The following is a 20,373-nucleotide window of genomic DNA, read 5'->3' as shown; positions in this document are numbered from 1 at the left end:
GAAGGTAGGCAATGCACTTAATTCAACCCTTTAGCAACACAGATAGAAAACATCAGAGAATAGAAACACTTTTGGATTTCCGGAAAGATGGCAATCGAGTTATGACTTCCCCCTGCAATGTTCCCTCAACTCACAAATAATCAAATCTGAATGGATATATAGAATCAGCAGGCAGGTAATTTGGAATAAGGAATAGGAATCAAAATTTGAATCCACCCTTCCCTCCTCAAATGGGAATGAAAAACTGATTTGAAAACCTTGCAATGTTAAAATGACACTCGGAAATGGCTGAACAAAACAATGCATGTGGGCAAAAATCCTTAATATAAGTACATGTCTTTACTGGAGCAACACTGGAAAGATACTAGCAATCATAAGGAATTGATTGCGCAAAAGCATACAATTTGAAATTGAATGGAAGGTGATAAGGGAAATGAAACGTGTAAAACTTTAAAAAAATGTCAATTCCCGCCTGAAATTAACCAGACGGTTTTTGATAATGGTGATTATGAACGGCGGTTTTTAGTTGGGGTGTAGCTATAGATCTTAGGTACAATCTGGAAGTGAAATTAGGTCTTTAGCTGGAAAATTGATTGAGTTATGCTAGAGTGAGGTGTGTTTTTGAGAAAATGAACACGCGAAAAGGCAAAGAAATCAGTTTTCCCAAGGAACGGTTTTACTCTACACTGGAGCATTCAGGCTAGACTACCAGATTGAGATACAGTAAGTTCCAGGGTTGATCTGCGGAATCAACCCTATTTCCCCAGTGCCCGCCCTGGTGGAACCAGTCCAATCACTCAAAACAGGATGAATAGCTTAGGATTTTACAAGACAAAATTATTAAAGATGTTGGTGCTATCACAATAAATCAATGACAGGGTGGCAAGAATGATTTTACAAGGGTTCTGGTCACTACACAACAATGGGCCTGGCAAGACAGCTGGGCAGTTCAGTCACCAGAGGGCACTGGACTGGCACCTCTGGTCACCGGATACTAAAAATCGGCTGGATGGCAGGTTTGCAGCAGGCATGCATTTAGTGATCAGCAAGCCAGGTTAATTCAGGATGCTTCCCACAACATCATAGCTTCCCCGGGTTATTGGGATTTTTAGAATTTGAGGCCTAGCTAAAGCAGGATGAGCAAGGTTTTGGCCTTGTGGTTGGGATCTGGAATCTAGATTGATAAATGCAAGATGAAGATGGGAACAAGACAGGACACCGGGCAGGAAATCGGGAATCTGGCAGGCATCAGTATGTCTTGTCAGGGACTCTTATTTATAATGCCAGGTGACATCATCAGAGTGTATGACAGGGGCAGGCTTTACTACACACGCCTCTAACAATAGGATTGGGCAAGGGTAGAAGTCTCCGCCTAGCTCTTCGCCGGTTGGATCTCAGAAAAATTATGTCATGTTTATGGGGTGATTTTTAGTGTCCAGAAACCTCCCAGTGTTACTGGAACTAAAATCTAATTTTGCCACAAACACATTTACACAATTTCAACCTTTCAGTAAATCAGATACAGAGGTTACATATTTTTTTCCTCACATTTCAATCCAAACCCCCCAGTCTGTGAGGCTTGGTTTCGCCCCTCTGACAGTTTTTTGCGCTTTTCAATGGGATTCATATTACTCAAAATTCTGCAACTTTAGACATGGGTGAGGATTGTCATGAGGAATGTATGTACAAAAATGTAGGTCTACAATATTGATACTTTTCTTGTAATTCAACATTTATCATTTCTGTCTAGAGTGTTTCAATACATTTTACCAATTTTCAAAATACAGCCCCCACTTTCACTTTTACACTGTACAAATTCCACATTTCTACCAATTTTGGCAACTGCGATATGTCTTTTGAAAGTTCATTAAAAAATCGTCTTTAGAACAAATGGGAGTCACTGTTTGTCATTTTTTTCTTTCCTGCTGACACCATTCCCTGCGAACAGCATTGTCCCAGCTTGGAGCTCAGATGAATGTCTGTTGAGCTTGTGAATTTTCTTTGTCCCGGATGTTTATGGGGTGCCTCCCTTCCTAGGGGAAGTTGCAGGGCAGGCACTTGAATAACTGTTTTTTCTTGGTAGCTTGCAAACTCAGCCTATGTGTTTTAATCTTTATTTTCTCATTCTGAGTCTTGAATTAAAACGTGTGGAATAAAAATAGCCTATGTGTGTATTTATCACCAGCCACAAACCTCTTCAACATTGCTGGGTAATGGCAGGCTTTCCTTTTAACAGTTTACTCTTTAAATGGGCATTTTCCTCCTTCAGTTTTGCAAAGGCCCATTTTACACGTGTTGAAAACTGCTAGCATTCCGTTCATTAAAATCAGTTTGGCAGCCCCATGTGCCTTTGCAATACTGCCTTGCAGCCAAAGTCATTTTCCTGGAAGCGTGAATTTTATCTGAACATTGATACATGAAACTGACCAGGCTCAGATAGTTGAAGTTCTTTTGAAGACAGCTGGTGTTTGATACATTGTGGAGAAATATGCGTGCTTTCCCCGTGCGAGTAAAATAAAGATCCTTGTTGATTTCTTTCCAAGCTAAGATGACTGGGCCTGTCATTCAGGAACTAGGCCTAGTATTGCTAATGCACAATGACTTCTCCTGGGCATGGCAGGACCTTTTCAATTACAGTTTGATAATAAATGGATGGATCTAGCCTCAAAACAGCATTTTTAAAGGGTGAAAAAAAGGTTTCATTCTGAAAAGGAATTTTGGGGTTTTCAGCCAGACAATGCTGCCAATTTACTTAATTCCATGTTAAATGTTGCAGAGCACACTGGCACATTCCTGCAGTGTGTACTCTGGTCCACCCCGCCTGAAATGTGTGGGGCAGGGTGATGCAGCAATTTTTTTTTTGATGGTTGTTGTGAAAACGCAAGTTTGAGATCATGGCGCGCACAGGAGCCAGCACAGCCATTTTGCTGTTTCTTGCACCAATGCAGCAAAGTGATGGAGTAAAGCACAGCTGATTGGGTCAATATATACCACAACATGAATTCAAATCTCAGTGTTTCTCGCTGTCTGCTTTGTACATCCAATGAGCCATAGGGTCTGTGATGAGAGGGGTGTGCCCTAGAGGCTTCTGCCACCAATCCTGCCTGAGCACTGAGTGTCTTGACTCAGATCTGCCAGACCTGCATCACAGGCCCACTTTAGATGGACTCAAGGTGAGATAATGAATTTACATGAAGTCGCCCCCTGCCTTTGAAATGAATCATCTGTTGCTTCCTCAAGCAAAAAGGATAGCTCGGGGGCAGTGTTCTTTGGGAACAAGAGGATGCAGTGCAACATGGGTTCTGTTCCTGTTCAGGTTCTTAGAAGGTGGATGAGGCTGGCGTTAAGCAAGATATAACGCATCAAAGAAAATAATAAAATTGGCCTTTTCTAGGGGGGACGTCATGAAGCTGCTGCTGTTTACATGTTTAAAATAAAAACCTGCAATTACTGTGATCTGCAATACATCATTCCCTTCTATATCCGATCTAACAAAAAAAACCTGTGGGTTACTTACCAAATAAGCAAAACAGCAAATCATTCAAATCATTCATAACCACTGGTCACTACAGGAGGGGAAATACCATATGCAAATTATGCGTGGTCCCACCACAAAAGGGGCAGTCCAGCTCAAACTACTAGGTCACATCCCTTCTGCACGAGACCACAAGCATCCCCAGACATGTTCGAGCCCCGTTGGGTGTGAGGAGTAGCCTAGGTCTCTCGGCCCAGCATGCTTTTGTAGGGGTAATTTCGTGGAGCTGCTGCTTACATTTTAAAAGAAAGAACCCTGCAATTACTGTGACCTGCAACACATCGTCCAACACGTACCCTCTGTCTCCCATCAAACAAAAAGAAATGTGGGTTACTTACCAAATAATCAAAACGGAAAGGTGATAACTGGAAGGTTTCAAATCATTCAGAACCACTGGCACAGCTCTGGGAAATCCTCCAGACCATCTTTATTCAGCCTGTCAAGCCACTACAGGTGGGGACAAACCATATGCAAATTAGGCTTGGTCCCACCCCAAAAGGGGCAGTACAGCCCGAACTGCTAGGGCACATCCCTTCTGCACGAAACCTCAAGCATCCCCACACATGTTTAAGCCTGCTGTTTACATTTTAATATTTAAAAAAACCCTGCAATTACTGTGGTCTCCATGACCTCCTTCCCCTATAACTCCCATCTAACAACAAACACTTATATTGACAATATTACCAAATATTCAAAACAAAGGTGATGCTGGAAGGTTTAAAATCATTCATAACCACTGGCACAGCTCTGGGCAACCCTCCAGACCATCATTTTTCTGGTTGGACTTGTTAGGGCCAGTTGTTGTTTCCAGTCTGTGGCCAGACACTTGGCAGGCACTAGATGTCTGCGCTTTGGGGTTTAGGCCTCTTTGAGATGCTCTGTCTGTTTACAGTTTAGCCCAAGTGATGTACAATTTTACGACTTGTTGTGTTGGACATCTGCTTACTGTAGCACCAGCATGGTATCAAGAGAGACTCTGACTCAAGGATGTTAGTTTCAAAACCTTGATTTACTAATGTTTCTGGGTTGGTGGAAAGCCTAACTGTCCCTAACACTGAAGGGATGGTTCCCTTAACTGATGTTTCTAAGGTCCGATAAAGTCTGTCTGTCTAAACCTACGCATGCACTCACTCTTTGATAAAATGTGCTTGAAAGTCTCTTAAAAGAAAAATATAGTGGGACACCAAGGTTGGTTTCAGGTGGTCTTCTCAGCAAGTGTAGGTTGGTCAGTTTCACAAAAATGAGTTCAATCAAAAGGGCTGTTCATAAGACCTTCTCCACAGTTTTTGCAGTTGTCTGAAACACTTCCAATGTCTTAGGTTCCTTGGGATTTCCTTATCCAAGCTTTAACTCTTCCAAGTTCAAAACATAAACAAAGTAAATATACACAGTTCCTCTTCAAGCTTCTGGAGGTTTCCTTCCCTAAGCTTTACCTCTTTTAGCATCAAAAACCAACAAGTCTTTAACTTTGTCAGTCCCTTCAGGGATCCCTTGCCCAAGCTTAGACCCCTCTTCCACAAGCTTCATTTTCTTCAGTATAACGAAATAATAGGTATTCCACTTTGTTATGCCTACCAGGGTTCCCTTCCCCAAGCTTAGGCCCCTCTCGGTTTCAAACACAAGTTCAGCTTGGTTTTCTCAGGGTTCCCTTCCCCGAGCGTAAGCCCCTTTTAGTTTTAAACCCAAGGTCAGTTTGTCAGGATGTACCTTTCTCTCATATACAGTTCTTTCACATATAATCCATTCAGGGGGTAGTGTCAGAGACTTTCGAAACAGCAGGTTCTTTGATCCTCCTAAGCGTGACCACTCTGCTCTTTAGCTCCTCTCTTTATTCCTTGCTCTTCCTTTTTAAACCTTTCTCCTTCAGGTGCTTCCTGTACACCTTCTTGTTCTCATTTGTTTCCTTTGCTTCTTTCTCGTGCACATTTGCACCATCCTTGCTGTCTCATGCACATTTGCTCTTTCTTTGCTTTCTCTTGCACCTTCCTTGCTTTCTTGTGCACACTTGCACCTTCGTAATGTCTTTACTTTCTATTTGCACTGCTAGCACCTTTTCCTTTTGTTGCTTTCCTTATCTAGATCTTGCACTTTGTCTCTATTTCCTTTCACTTTTCCGCTCTTTGTCGCTCTACAGGCTGTCTCTCGCTTCTTTCACTTTTCCGCTCCATGATGCTTTGCAATCTTTCTCTTACTTTTCCGTTCCGTGCAGCTTTACCAACTATGTATTTATCCTGCTCCAGTCAATCGCATGCTCCCGGGTTTCTCTCTCATGTCAAACTCACCGGGTAGTGTCACGTTAACGAGTGATCCCTCTGGATACACAGGGTTGAGGCCAGGATCTCACCACCTGCCCCTCAATCACTCTTGGGACAGGCACAAGTCACAAGGGAACAAGCACTTTTCTGACCACCAACAGCAGAATCCAGGGTTCCTCGCATCGGCTCCTTGGGAACATGGCTGCCTAGCCACGCTGCAGCCCCTTACAAACACTGGGCCAACATCTCAGCATGCCGTTGTCCTGCTGCTCTCTGCTCCTTGGCCTTTCTTGTCCAGACAACATCCCCAGCACGCTCGCTGCAGTAGTAGGCCCAGTCTTGCTTCCCAATGCTTTTCCTATTGTATTGAATTGAATTGATATTTTATTTCTATCGCGCTCGTACACAAGTGTTTCAGAGCACGACAAGGCAAGGGAGGAGAACAAGGGAGAACAAAACAACGATCTTACTCGGCCCAGTGACATTGAGAACGCGCAAGAACATTGGAGAGGGGGAGGGTAAAAGTGCATGAAAGGGGTGAGAAGTGGAAAGTGTGGAGCAAAGGAGAAACAGATAAATAATAAATACATAATGAAGGCAACAAACAGTGGTAGTGCAGCCAGCAAGTGGCGAGTGCTGGGTTTAAGGCAGCAGACAGGGTAGGTCTGATAAGTGCAGGAATACAAAGGGGCGGCTGTATGGGTACAGAAACAGACCACAGTGCAAGGGGTGGCCCGGAGGCAGTGCAGGATGGTGGCAGGTTGAGCAGGTACCTGGGCCGGAGGACAGAGGGTGGCCGGGTGCACGGTGCCAAGAGAGAAGAGATCAGCAGGGGCGAGGTGGAGAGAAGGCAGAAGCAAAGAGGAAGGTCGTGAGGTGCTTCCGGAACCAGAAATGGTTCACCTCAAGTTTTATAGTGGCAGGGAGGCTGTTCCAGAGGGAGGCCCTGGCCGAAGACAGATCTGCCCCCAGCTCGTTTCTTTGAAAAACAACTGACTCTCAGGGAGTTGGAGGTAGAGGAGCAAAGAGCTCGAGAGGAGAGGTATTTACAGAGGGATAGCTGAAGGTATTTTGGACCCAGGCCCCAGAAAGCCCTGTGGGCAGTGCAGAGGGTTTTGAATTTAACCCTTGCATCCACTGGGAGCCAATGGAGAGATTTCAAAGCTGGAGAGATACGATCCCAGGGCTTGAGGCCAAGGACCAGTCTTGTTCTGGATTATTTGCAGAGGGCAGAGAGTAGAGGCAGGTAGATTTAGAAAGAGGCTGTTACAATAGTCCACCCTAGAGAGAACCAGAGCTTGAGGCAGTGAGCTTCTGGGGGAAGGAGATGCAAGGCATAGTCCCACTGAGGAGGTGCACTAGAAAGTTTTACTTTTTAGAGACATCAGAGATTTGGGAGGAGAAGGAAAGTGTGGAGTCAAAGATGACCCCGAGGTTCTTAGCCTCGCAGATGGGGTTAGGAGGAGGGCCAAGGGAGGCTGGCCAGAGAGTGAGTGGAAAGGATGGGGAAGGTGTGCTGATGAGGAGGATCTCTGTCTTGCTGGCATTCAGACAAAGATCATTGGCAGCACACCAATCTTGAATGGCAGTTGGGCAATCAGAGATGAGAGAGGGGGAGGAAGTGGCCAAGGGCAGCCTGAAAATGAGTTGTCGTCAGCGTGGCACTGTAAATTTGAGCAGAAAATGGCAATGTAGTGGGCGAGAGTTGCCGGGTATTGGTTGAAAAGCCAGGGCAAGAGGTTAGACCCTTGGGGAACACGAGAGGTAGAGAGGAAGATCGATGATAGGACGGACCCAAGTTGGACCTGGGAGGGTCGATCAGAGAGGAAAGAGGTCAGCCACGCCAGAGTCTGATCAGTGAAAACCAGGTTATCACGGAGATGGTTGAGCCGGATGGTATGGTTGACGTGTCAAAGGCAGAAGAGAGATCGAGTAGGATGAGGACAGAGGGAATGTTAGAGTCCAGGTTGGAGAGCAGATCTTCATGGATGTTCAGGAGAACAGGTTCTGTGCTTCTAGCAGCTCTGAAGCCAGACTGGTGGTCATGGAGACAGCCTACAGAATCGGAATGAAGGTTATGCTGAGAGATGGCCATCTTTTCCAGGAGTTTTCCCAGAAAGGGAGTAATGGAAATTGGGCGATGGTTAGCGGGACAAGAAGGGTCAGCCGTGGCTTTCTTGAGAAGAGGATGCACAAGGGAGTGCTTCAGAGAAGAGGGGAAGGATCCTGAGGTAAAGGAGTGGTTGCAAAAATCTACAAGGGCCAGAGAGAGGGTGTCAATGTGGTCCTTGATGGTTTTTGGGGAACAGGGATGAACCTGTTTTGATGAGCCTTTCATAGATCAGACTTGTCTAGCAACCTCATCAATGGAAAAAGAGGAAAGGATGAGAAATAGGGTGGGGGTGGCTGAAGGAGGGTCAGCAAGCGAAGACGGAGAGGGGAGAGGAAGGGAAGGGGAGAAGAGGGTGGACAGGATGTCCTTGGTTTTTGAGATAAAGTGAGAGGCAAGGGCATTGCAAAGAGCCTGGGAGGCAACAGGAGGGGTAGAGACTGCAGCAGGGTTGGCCAGCTCCTTGTAGATTTTAAAGAGTTTGGCCAAGTTGTTAGAGGCGGCAGAGACATAGGCTCGAATGTGGACTCTCTTCTTGTTGAGGACAGAGAGTCAGTATTGCCTTTGATGCAGGCAATAGGCCAGTTTGTCCGAGGATGAACAAGAAGCCCTCCATTTCCTCTCAGCCACCCTACACATACGTTAGGTTGGAGTCATACCAGGAATTACACTTGGCTTTGGGCTTCAAACCGATCCTCATGACAGAGGCAAGAGCATCAAGAATATCAGAAATGGAAGAGTAGAGCAGAGACATGGCTGTGTCAGGATGTGAGACAGCCAGTGGTGGAGGGGTGGGGGGAGAGACGGTGGCGGAGAAAGCCTCAACTGACACACGCTTCATGGGCCGGATGTCCGAGAAGGTAGGTGGCAGTGTTGGGGTAGGCTTGGCTTGGCTATCGTTAATCCTCAGTGATCTTATTTGCATCTTCCTTGTCTCAGTGTTTCCTGTAAATGGGACGGGGAAATCGGGTGTGATTGAAAATACCCCATGAAGGCTGAGGGAGAGTGGGTTGGGGTATTTTTGATAATGGGGCAATACCGTGTCTCACCCTTGGGTATTCTCCTCCTGGTGCTCCACTCACGTGATCCTCCCTCGCTTGTCCAGCCCCAGGGTCAGGATCCAAAAGCGATGGCCCTTCCCTGGCCACCTGAACAGAGGATCCCACGGGAGTAGGTGGGAGAACACCATCAGGTTGCTCACATTATATTCACAGTAATTTGGTAATCAGGGCCTATACACACCGATATTAACGCTACATATGGTGATCCATTCTTGTATGAAATGTATATCATATTAGTGATATTGTAGCCATCTTTTTCTTAGTCTACTGTGGAATAATGCTATGTGATGCTACTTCCTGTTTTGTCAAGGGGTGAAAGGTTGTGTGCAATCACTGCCCGTGATGTCACTGGGGTGGGGGGGTCAAATGACATCCCTTCATGTGATTTCTTCAGAGTCAAGGGTCATGTGATGTTTATAGCGCTACCCCTGGGATTTTGGTGAAATTACTTCCCTGCTTCCTGGGGCAAGATATGCTGTCCTTCAATGTGCACTTTTGTGCTCGCCTTCCCTCCGAATGGAACACAAAAGACATCTACGCTGTTTTGAGATACATATTGTCCATGATGAGAATGCAGCTGAACTCTATTCACACTTGTGCTCATTTTTCTTTTAAATGTGGCTATCCTGGAGTGGACTGCAACTGCCAATACATGCGTGTCTGTTGTGCACCCCATGTTGTATTGATTCTTCATGTGAAAGGGTTGAATTAATGCAGGGAAATCCGGGCAGCCAATCTCATTGATCACAATCTTAATTCACAGTTGGAGACCATGGCCCTCATTAGAAGGTTGTAGGTAACCATGCCGCTTTTAGCGGTGCGGTTGCCTCCTTACTGCAATCCGGGCCCGGGTTCCTCGAATGAGGAATTACTGGGTCATCGCAACCTTGGCGGACCCAGTAATTCCCTGTCCGAGGAACCCGGACCCGGTCCATCCCCATTCCCATTCGAGCCCCCATAGGGCTCAATGGGAATGGGGATGGAGCTAACAACGGGCCCGTTAATGACGGGCCCGTTGTTAGCTCCCTGGTGTCCTCGCGGGACCCGGTATGGACGCATGGTTTTTCCAGGTGTCCATTGTGGGTCCCGCAAAGAGACCTCGTGGTAGGGCGGAATGGGTTTACCGGCACCGGCGCCTTTACCGGTGCCGGTAAACCCATTCCGCCAACCTTCTAATGAGGGCCCATGTCTCAACCTGCGACTGAGTCCCGCTTCCCGACAACACATAGGCTGGCCGCTTGTTAATTTCTTCAACGAATTTGTCCCAGACAGCGGAATACACCTGCTGGCTGAATATATTATAAAATCACCATTGTCTTCCCAAAGGTTTTCTTTAGACCAAAATGCCTAATAAAAGTTAAAAGTGAATATCTGCTTATTAACTATATCAAATGAGCGTTGTCTACGGAACGGCAGTTTTTTTTAAAATATATGTGACAAGACAGATGCCAACACGTTTAAGGCCAACTTGTCCCAGGTATCACATTTCGTCTTGATTGGAAAAAATGGTAAAGATTAACGTTGGTCCAAAGTACATTGGGTTTCGTTGCAGTTTTACAAAAACAACAAATATAGGGTCAGACATTCAGCAAAATGTAATAGGGTTTCCTAAATTTAGGTAACTGAAACCTAAGAAATACATGTTTAAGATCTATGTGAGACAGCTCAGGCGCCACACCTGTAGAAAATTATCCGTTTTGGATTGTGTGAATATGATCTCATAGGGATACTGAAACACAGGGAAGTGTCTGCAAGGCAATATGTTCATTTTTCAGCCAGTCAAAGGAATGCATTGACACTGTACAATTTAACTTTACAGGAGATGCACGCCCTACTTTGGTCTTGTAATATCTTCAGAATTCTATTATTTATAGTTATAGCCAGTCCGATAGCACAGCAGTAGAGTGCTTGCTTTGACATCTGTCTCTGCAGAGCCTACTGACACAGGTTCGAATCCCAGCAGGGCCAAACTCAGCCTTTCATCCTACCGAGGTCGATAAATGAGCACCACACACCATGGGTAATAATAAGCAGCGCTCAGATACGTGAGGGTTCGTCGCGCTATATAAATGTTAAATTATTATTATTATTTATTATATGGCTTTCGTCCCTCTCTTGCATAAGTCTTTCTTTACTTTAAAATGGTAACAAGATGAAAACATGTATCATTGCTTCTCCATATTCTCCCATTAGGCTCTTGACAGAGCAAAGCCCAAGGTGCAAGTTAAGGTCACAGGATTACAAGGCATGTAATGCCCAGTAATTATTTCCATGTTCACACTCTTCAATGCATGATTGAAAACATCAGCACTTTTCAGTGGTCTTATATCAGAAGTTCCTAGACAATTAAAAGCATAACATGAAATCATCAAGTCTTCTTACAACGAAAAATGTATTTTTCTTTGTTTTGTCTGCTTTCCTGTTTTCATAAAACATCTTGACATCAAATATAAAGCATACAATCCTAGGAACCTAACGTGCATTTCTCAAAATTCAAATACATGTGGTGCTGTCATATTTTTTCGCCACCATGCAAACTCATTCCAAGATCAGGAGGTGAGAGGTGGATGAGAGGTGGTGCTATCGCTGGATGACGCTTGTCTAGTGTATCCTATGCACTGCTAGGTGGGCAACTAGGCCTCAGTGACGCAGCACATACAGGCCTCGATCCTACAACTTGCAATTCAATCCCATCCACCTACCTTCCCCCGGAATGCGGCGACACCTGATGGATATTCATCCTGCATGGTCACAATTGAGTTTCCTGGTCGAGTTATTGACCTGTATATCCATTAGCTTTAGACAGGCGGGTGGGTTCAGAACAGATTCAATTGGGTGAGTTTTGAATTGGCTTTAATGTTTTTATAGGGGCTCTCATAGTTTGTGCGGGTAGGTCCTGCAATGTTGAACCTAATTCCTGCCCAATGTCACTCGTATTGATTAACACCTACATGGATCTGCTGAAGATAATGAGGACAACTGTCTCCATTCACCAGTAGACTAATGACGCGCAATTACACCAACGTGCATCATTCTTAGCTGATATGCACTGCACGAGGGACAGCCTCTGTGCCACAGAGGACTGCTTGTCTGTACTTTTTCTTTATTTAAATCCTTCCGCAACGAGTTCTTGTTGATTTATTCACCTTCTTTCCCGGCTTCTAACGTTCAATTGTGGCTGTCCTCGTACATCTTCTATATGTGCACTGGGATAGTTTTCCGATTCTTCCTCAAACGTCCACCTTGATGATCTGAAATTCTTAGACCATCTTCTGTGGTTCAGACAGTGGTAATTAAGGGCCTGGGGGACGGCATTGCTCCCCTCTGCAGCCTTCCTGCTTCCTCCATGATCCCAGTAAAATCTGTTCATTTCATCGCATGCCAGTTGGTGGTGGGTGCACGCACATTTAATCACCTAACCATTCTTTAATTTCAGATGACATGCTTACCAATGGATGCTTGTACATAGTTCAAAACACTTGTGCTGGTTACACCAGTGTACTTTACTGAGAAATGGATTGCTGCCGAGTGACACAAAGCAGAAATATGGCAACACTGGATATCAGGACGTTTAATCATGTGAAATGATCTAACCAAGCTTTTTCCGCGGAAGATGGCCCGTGGAACTCCTCTGTGTGGCCAAGTTCCTCCATGTTGGAGTGTCGAAAATTGTTACACTTGTTGATCATTGACACTTGCTTCCCCATACGTGCTAACCTCAGCTATTCTGCCTTTACTCTTATGTAAATTGGCTCTGTCATTTTATTTTGAATCCTCTACGTCATCTTATTATGTGTTAATTCAATAGTGTTTCCCTTCTTGTTGCTTTGATAAGGGCTATTGGTTGTTAGGCTTAAATCTATTCTTCAGCAAGGGAGCACTTTCGAATAACTTTCAAATAAATGCAATAAAACTGAAGAGGCCAGTAACATTCCAACCAGCACCCATTTTCTATGACACCCCACCTTTAAACATAAGTGACTTCCATCACTTTCTTGTAAGGGGGTGGCAATGGGGCAGAGGCTGTGCTTCTATTGCCTTTCCTGGCAATAGGTGCACCCCCACCGGCTGTCATGTGCCTTGAGCATCACGCAGGCCTACTGCACCACCGAAGCACAGCCCGCCACCTGCAGCCAAGTTGCGTACCTGGTCAACAGTGACGCAACTGTGGCATGGGTTGTTAGAAATGCTTTGTTTAGAAAACAAATGCATTGGATATGGGACAGTGGCTGGCATGTGAATGGTGGCTGGGATTTGGCCTTTGGTTTGCTTGCTTTTCAAGTTGAGATTTCAGTCATGTTGTATGGTATTGCTTTGTTGCGGGTTGCAGATTGGGAGTGCTCACAAACTATAATGGTGCAAGCATGACCCCTTCTTGCCAGGTGGCACGCAGAGCGGTATTTAAGGAATCCCTGCATGGTCGCCGTTGTACAGGTGTTCGCATGGTCTTCACTGCAATAGCCCTCAAAATCTAGACACGGGGTTGTAATTTCAGTGGAGGTTTTTTTCAGCCTAGTGCTTAAATACCGCCGATGCCATCTGACACATGCCTTTAAATCAAGTATGCATGGTTGATGTGGTGTGAGGAGACGATGCCTCCTCCTGCCACACTCTGTGGACGTTAGTGGAGGTATCAATACTACTTTATTCAGCTGAGATGTAACAGTGCCCCTAAAGAAAGCAGCACTATAGAGGTCTCTCGCCTCTGGTGTCTCTTCATATTGCCTGACGGAAAGGTTAAAATGACATAATATGAATATGTATGTGTCATTCAAATATCTACGTGGACGTGTTAAACAATACACTTTTAGTTGTAATCTGCAAAGCACGTTAGTCTATCAACCAGCTCTATTTTGTGGTTTCATTGTGCGCTATAATTATGCGTTGACAAAAAATATTTTTCTCAATTAAACAAGACCTAAAAGTGTGAGGGGAAATGGCTCTGAAACCAACCCCCCCCCCCGTTCCCCCCCCTTCGCCCTCCTCCCCCAAACGCACACAGACCATAAAACTGCTTCTGTAACATTCTTTTCCTGCCTTTCGTTCCTCGGCCGGGTTGAGCCCAACCCAGATAATGGAAGCCTCTGTGGAGGAATGCTTGTAACATAATTGTTGCTTTCTCTTTTCAGAGTGAGGGAAGACAAAGGCTCCACAGTGCTCCTGGAAGAGAGATGAAAATGTTTGAGTCTGCGGCTTCAGCTGGGGCATAGAGCAGGCATTGTCCGCCTCGATCTAACGCAGCCGCGATTGACAGGCCTGGCAGATGCCCTCTCCACAGGGCCCAGCCAAACTCTGGGAAAAAGCCCGCCATAAAAAGAAGAAAACGTCTGAAAACTTGGCCCCTCACTGTAAACGACATTTGTATTCATGGAGTGTGATGTCTGTTTGACTTTCAGTTGCATCCGGATTGCACACCTTTTTTGGGACAGCTGTGAACTGTTGATGTGTATTTATGTGTCAGTTTTGCTAATTATTAATGTTTTAGTGTCTTCTTGTGTTGAGTAAACACCGTTAATTCTGAGAGCGATAACTGTTTTATATGTACACCAAAACAAACAGGCTGCCCTTGCTGAGAGACAGGGCACCTATAATCCTACATTTCCAATGGCAGTGGAAAACCACAGATACTTTACAGGCAGTACGAAAAAAAACAACATACTGCAGTTTCTCACATGAAGGTGGTCTACACTAGCATCAGAAAGTGTTAACAGGATCGCAGACGCTGCAACACAAATGTGGGCTTTTTGGAGTTCTCCATCAATAGTGAACGTATGTATGGAACATGCCCTGAAACATGAAACGGCATGTTCTGATTGTATTGGGCGGCGTAGGTGGCTAAGTAGTGGAATGTTGCTTGGTGGCTCACACATCACAACAAAAACAAGTATATTAATATAAGGGCAGTGTCTCAATATTCTTGAAATTTGTAAATTCCCAGAAATTGCATTGTAGTGAGATTATAAAGTAAATATGCTGGGCACCGCGTATTCTGGGGCATTTGTTTTACTCTTGAAAGACTGGCCCGCTTTGAATATTGGTGCACCCATGGACAATTTCTTAACTTCAATAGCGCAGCTGACACTGTGCCTGCCACCAACACTTACTAGTCATCTTCATTACAACGACTCCTACTCTTCCTCGTCCCAGTTCTAACAATTTCAACTCTACCTTCATAGAAACATACATATAGCAGTATTCCTTTACATTTTACGAGCATTTCTCTGCATATTCCCGGAGTGTGAAATCCCATGTATCGTCCTGACCTCTTACCTGCAATCCTATGTGCACTAACCGAGCATTATCATAATCGTCGAAGACACAGCACAAATCCAGGCAGGACAGAGGTATTTGAGGACTGGGTAGAGGAAGGCTTGGATTCACTGTAATGAAGATTGCCGGCAATTAACCAGGCATTACCACTTAGTCCCTCTTCCTGGTCCTGGTCCTAAAAGTGTAAGACTATACCAAGCATAGTCAAGTCTTCCACCAACACTCCTCAACAGCTACCTCTGTGACATGCATCAACCATGGTTCATGTAAAGCATCAGTTTCAAACAGAAACTGGGAAATAAGCACGTAGGAGAGTCATTGCCAATGGATCAGGTTCAGAAAGCTAGGAGTGCAAACCGTGGCAAAACTATGGTCCAGTATGCATTTAATGGAAGAGCACTGACCATAGAGGATCATGGGAAAGGAGAGTGCATCATTTAACTAAAATTGTGCAGGTGCGAAAGAACCCACGATGTCAAAGACCAGCAATGTATGCACACACTCCCAGGCAAGGATCCGAAAGATGCTGGTGAATGTATTCTACAATTGGAAATAGTACGTCCAAACCCAACAAGTACTCTAGAGCAACTAATACATGGCAATGGGCAAAGACATCAAGAAACTAAGGTGCAGGCAAAGTCAACACACACCGTTAGCAACCTGTGCCCCCACACAAGAGTGCACCACTATAGTACGAGCACACTTATAAAATCAACACGTAATTGAGAGACCCCACAGTAATTAACACACTTTAAATCCAATAACAGCAAATAAAAGGGAGGGAGGGTAGAACCACGTTTGCTCTCTGAACACAACAAAATTACCAGTGCAACCTGAACTGGAAGAAGCATTATGCCACTTGGCTTGAGGGACCAGAATCCAGAACTTAAAATGTTGATGAGGACTCCTTCTAACGATCACACATGGACCTATTCTGCACCTGTTCTGGTGAATATTCACATCCAGCCTGGCTAACAGGACTGTGAATAACTTTACTCTGTATTGTTAGAATCGGCTTCATCACGACAAAAAAAGAGAGCATGCTATCTCATTCTGAATGATGTCAAACAAAGTGCCCTTTCATGTGGCAGCCAGCTCCAGCCTTCTGGGTAACCAAGACTTATGCTAGTAAGTGGCGAGCCCTTGACCTGTAAAACAAAGGCACACTGATGATATCTGTCCATTCATGGTGTGATCCAATGTTCTCCTTACCCATTAACATCCTTAAACTCTAAGACCCCATCCAGTCTAAAAAGACATAGAGCCGCAGAATACTCTCGAGCAAAGTCATGGCTTTGAAACCCCAACATGAACGCGATTGGGGCACTGGAAACGTGACTGACTGTAGATGTTGGAAATTGCACTTTCATACATAACCTATACTGAATCAATTGCAATTTAAGTTTTATCTATGAAATGCACAATCGTCACTATCTGATTGACTGTAACTATGATGATCTGTTTTAATGTAAAACTGGGTTTATGAACGGACAATGTGTGTCTAAAAAACACACATTACATTTGCTATTGCACTAGTTCCCCATGGCAATGCAGTAGCACCACATTTGGCGTCCCAGTGGGTTCTCTCATGTGAACTAGAAAAACAGTACAAGTGCCCTTGACTAGGAAAGAGAAAGTGGCTTATCTAGGTGAGAACTGGAACCCTCATTGTGGGTCCATACTCCCCATGAAGTCCTGAAAAGGAATCTGGTTTCTAAAAATCAGCAGCCTCAATACATAAACACCATTTTAGATGACAGACTTTCACAGGGCACTTCCAGCTGCAATGACGTCAATGAGAATAATTTATACAGAGCCCCAAATGGCCTGCCCCACTGAAATCCCTGTAGGCCTTGGGACATTTATGTTCCTTAAATCCTGAAAATTAATCTCCTGACAAGTGCAGTGCATACAAAACACACTTGTTGTGAACCTAGATATTTAACATCTCAGATGAAAAGAAACACGCCTATCATAATTAGGCCCAAATAAGACTCATTTATGATCCTCACTGTTACAGCCACATGAGTGGTCGCAGTCTGTGATAGCAATATTTTCTCAAGTTTTAGCTTTGCTTGGAGCTGGAACCCTCAACTGCCTAAGACAGACCAAACCTACTTATTGGTAGGCAGGTATAAACTGTATTCAGAAAATAGCCGTCAACATAAATCATAAACAATACCCATTTTCTAAAACATTCACAACATAGATAATCAGTCAATGTAAACACTCCAGAATGCTCTAGATATCCTTCTAAAGGCCGCTCCCCCAAAATTCAAAACATCATATATAAAATCTTAATTGTTATGATTCATAAACTGGCACCAAGTCTCCCTACATGACCTAATATTATTTTTAATAAAATGAGGCCTATGCCACCTCCTAAAGTCTATACAAGACGTACAAATTAATATGAAAGGCACGATACCCACCAAACTAATTCGGGCCTTTAAGGGTAGCACATTTATTCATCACAGCGGTTCTTCTGCACTCGGGGGACTTAATTGTTCTTATACAGTTAGATTCAGCATTAATTTGCCTTAAACCCACACATGCTTTGCTATACAACTCTGATGTCTGTAACTTTTCGATTCTGGACATAATTCTACAGTGCTCTTCTTCTACAGCTGTTTTTTTTTTTTTTTAAAAGGACCCTGGGTTGCAGTTCAGGCATTTTACTGAATGCAGCAACACCCCGAAAGCCCCACCTCGTCAGCAAAGTAATCCCACTTGAATACCAGCACATTTTTTGCTGTACAGGCAAAGACACCACCTCTTTGAGGGCATTGCCTACATTTTCAGTTTATAAGGGGTGTTTAACTGAATTTTCTAAAAAAAAGTCTAAAAAGCTCCTGTGTGCTTGGGAGGTTATGCCAAGAATACCTAACTAGACCCTCAGATCTTGCCAGGAGTGCTGGGTGATAACCCTGCCATTTTCCTCAAAAATGTGTTCTGCAAAACCCCCAGCTGCACAGGAGGCTTTTCTCCTCCAACACTGACAGGCATTGGTCCAATCTTCTCCCCTGTTTCAGTGATGAAAACAAAGTATCCAGTTGTAACTTAGCGCCACCTGCTTGCTAACTATATATATAATATAGTAATATGAGTTCGTTCAGCTCCCTTTCTGCTTTCTGTGCCATGCAATAGTACCATGTCAAACCTTGAAAAACAGTGCAAATAAGCAAGAATACAGGGATCACACAGTTTAGGACTTTCCCTGAGGGGGATTAAATGTGCATTATTTAGTTACTTAGTATTTAAAGCCTCTGGTTTCAAATCAGCACCAGCTGGAGCTCATATCCTAGAGGTTTAGAGTGCAATGCTTGATAGCTGAGCTACACGGATACCCTCTGGGTTTAACGAGACAAACTAAGGTTAACATATTTAATTGCTAGTTCTAGGAAAACATAGGCTTAAACCTGGGTGTTTCTCACGCACGCACGCACTGATACACACGCACATAAACACATACAAAGAGCAAATTAACAAGGAAACTTAAACATAAGGAAAATGAAATAAATGAAGCTTAACTTTAGATACTGAACTAGTATTTCGGCATCCGACTTGGTGTCTGCCTAACAATAAATGGACAAATAGGATTGTTGGTAAGAGGTCAGGTGATTTATACCAAAAGCCCGGTAGTGGCTGAAAAATGTTGGTAACATTTAAAGGGCTAGCATTGTGTGCCTGTAGTATTGATGGACTGAATCAAACAATTATGAGTGGTACAAGGAAGAGGGCTGAAGTGGTAATGTGAAATATGTGCCTTCCGAGCCACCTTTTAAAATGCTGTCCCATTCCCTGTAATCTACTGCTTCAATTTCTATTTATACTTTTATCAGGACATTTTCCACAAGGACCATACAAAGTGAAAGGTACTTCAATGGTATATATATTTGAAGGATAATGCATAGCTTCCAAGCCCTATTTTGAGAAGCCCATGATTGTCTAAAGGCACTGGTTTGGGATTATTTTTAATTGCTCAGCAGCACAATACAAATACAAAGAAGCTACAATAATTGGCATTCTCACCGCAGTGAGGAAATTCACAACAGAGAAGTTAAACCAAATTACACCGGTTCAACAAGAAGTACAGCCCCTCAGAGAACAGCAGCTCTTCATACCTTCCTTTGCCTTATGCATGTCTGTGGCACCCTCTCTTTTTCGAGCATACCTTTGGTTACACTGATCATGTTGGACAACTAAAGGATGTAGCTTTCATGGTCTTAAAATTCATGGCACAAGAGATGTTGCATATTTGTATAGAAGAAGTGTCCTTTTCTAAATCTCTTTTGGAGTGGCAATACAGGTAATGTCTCATTTCAATACCTTCCTCACTGGACCAAATCTTCGGTAGATTTTGATCCCTTTGGACAAAACGCACTTCCTCTTAAGCCTCCCACCATGCAGCAAATGACAGATATGATTAAGACTTCAAAAAAGAGGGAACGTTATAGATTGCAGAACATCTGAAAGACATAATTTCTGTTTTGTTATATGTAATAAAATCTTGAATTATCTTTGTTATCTTCATGTTTGTTAAAAGAACTCGGCATGTTATTGCAGGATATAGAGCCAGATTTCCTTAAACATTTCGGAGGTGCAGTACCACTTGAATCTGAAGGTTGAGGATTGATAAATCATCAAGCATTAACAGCATTTCATCCAAATGTGTAGTATTTCTATTTAAACCCTTGTCCGTAACAGATAGAGTTGCAGCTTTAGTGTGTTTATTGTAAAGTTTTTGAACGTTAAATGAGGTCACAATTAAATTTTATGGAATGTTATTCCTTGAATGAAATCCTTAGAAGATATCACTGTTCTTCCAAGATTGGACTTCAAACATTGATGTAACAATCCTGGCTGAAGCATATTGCCTTGAAATATTATCCAAGTGAAAAAGAAAATTGGGATGATACATGAAAATGAATGCCTTCAGTTTTGGTCGATGCTGAAGGTCTGCACTGATATCCTCATTCTGCACAACTATGAACGACTGCCTATGACTGCAATGCATGTGCAAGTCCACAGCCATCCTATTCTGAGGTGGCTTAGAGCGCTGACTCTAAGCTAGCCTAACCAATGTGTTGGTGGGAATGGGGACAGAAATAAGGGGAGATTATGGATATCATGTTTGTTATT

General features: G+C 43.9%; 1 protein-coding gene across 1 annotated transcript in view; it reads left to right on the top strand.

Annotated features, from left to right (window-relative positions):
* Positions 1-19,751, top strand: part of CA8 (carbonic anhydrase 8) — a 1,124,912-nt gene extending 1,105,161 nt beyond the window's left edge. The window contains exon 9 of the mRNA XM_069621095.1: positions 14,091-19,751. The gene's annotated coding sequence lies outside the window, so the exon portion shown is untranslated. The remainder of the gene's footprint in view (positions 1-14,090) is intronic.
* The last annotated feature ends 622 nt before the right edge of the window (positions 19,752-20,373 follow it).

This window comes from Ambystoma mexicanum, chromosome 5q, assembly GCF_040938575.1.
Source record: "Ambystoma mexicanum isolate Mex_15411 chromosome 5q, UKY_AmexF1_1, whole genome shotgun sequence".
NCBI lineage: Eukaryota > Metazoa > Chordata > Amphibia > Caudata > Ambystomatidae > Ambystoma > Ambystoma mexicanum.
Note: the sequence above shows the minus strand (reverse complement) of the source record. Positions and strands in the feature narration are given on the sequence as shown.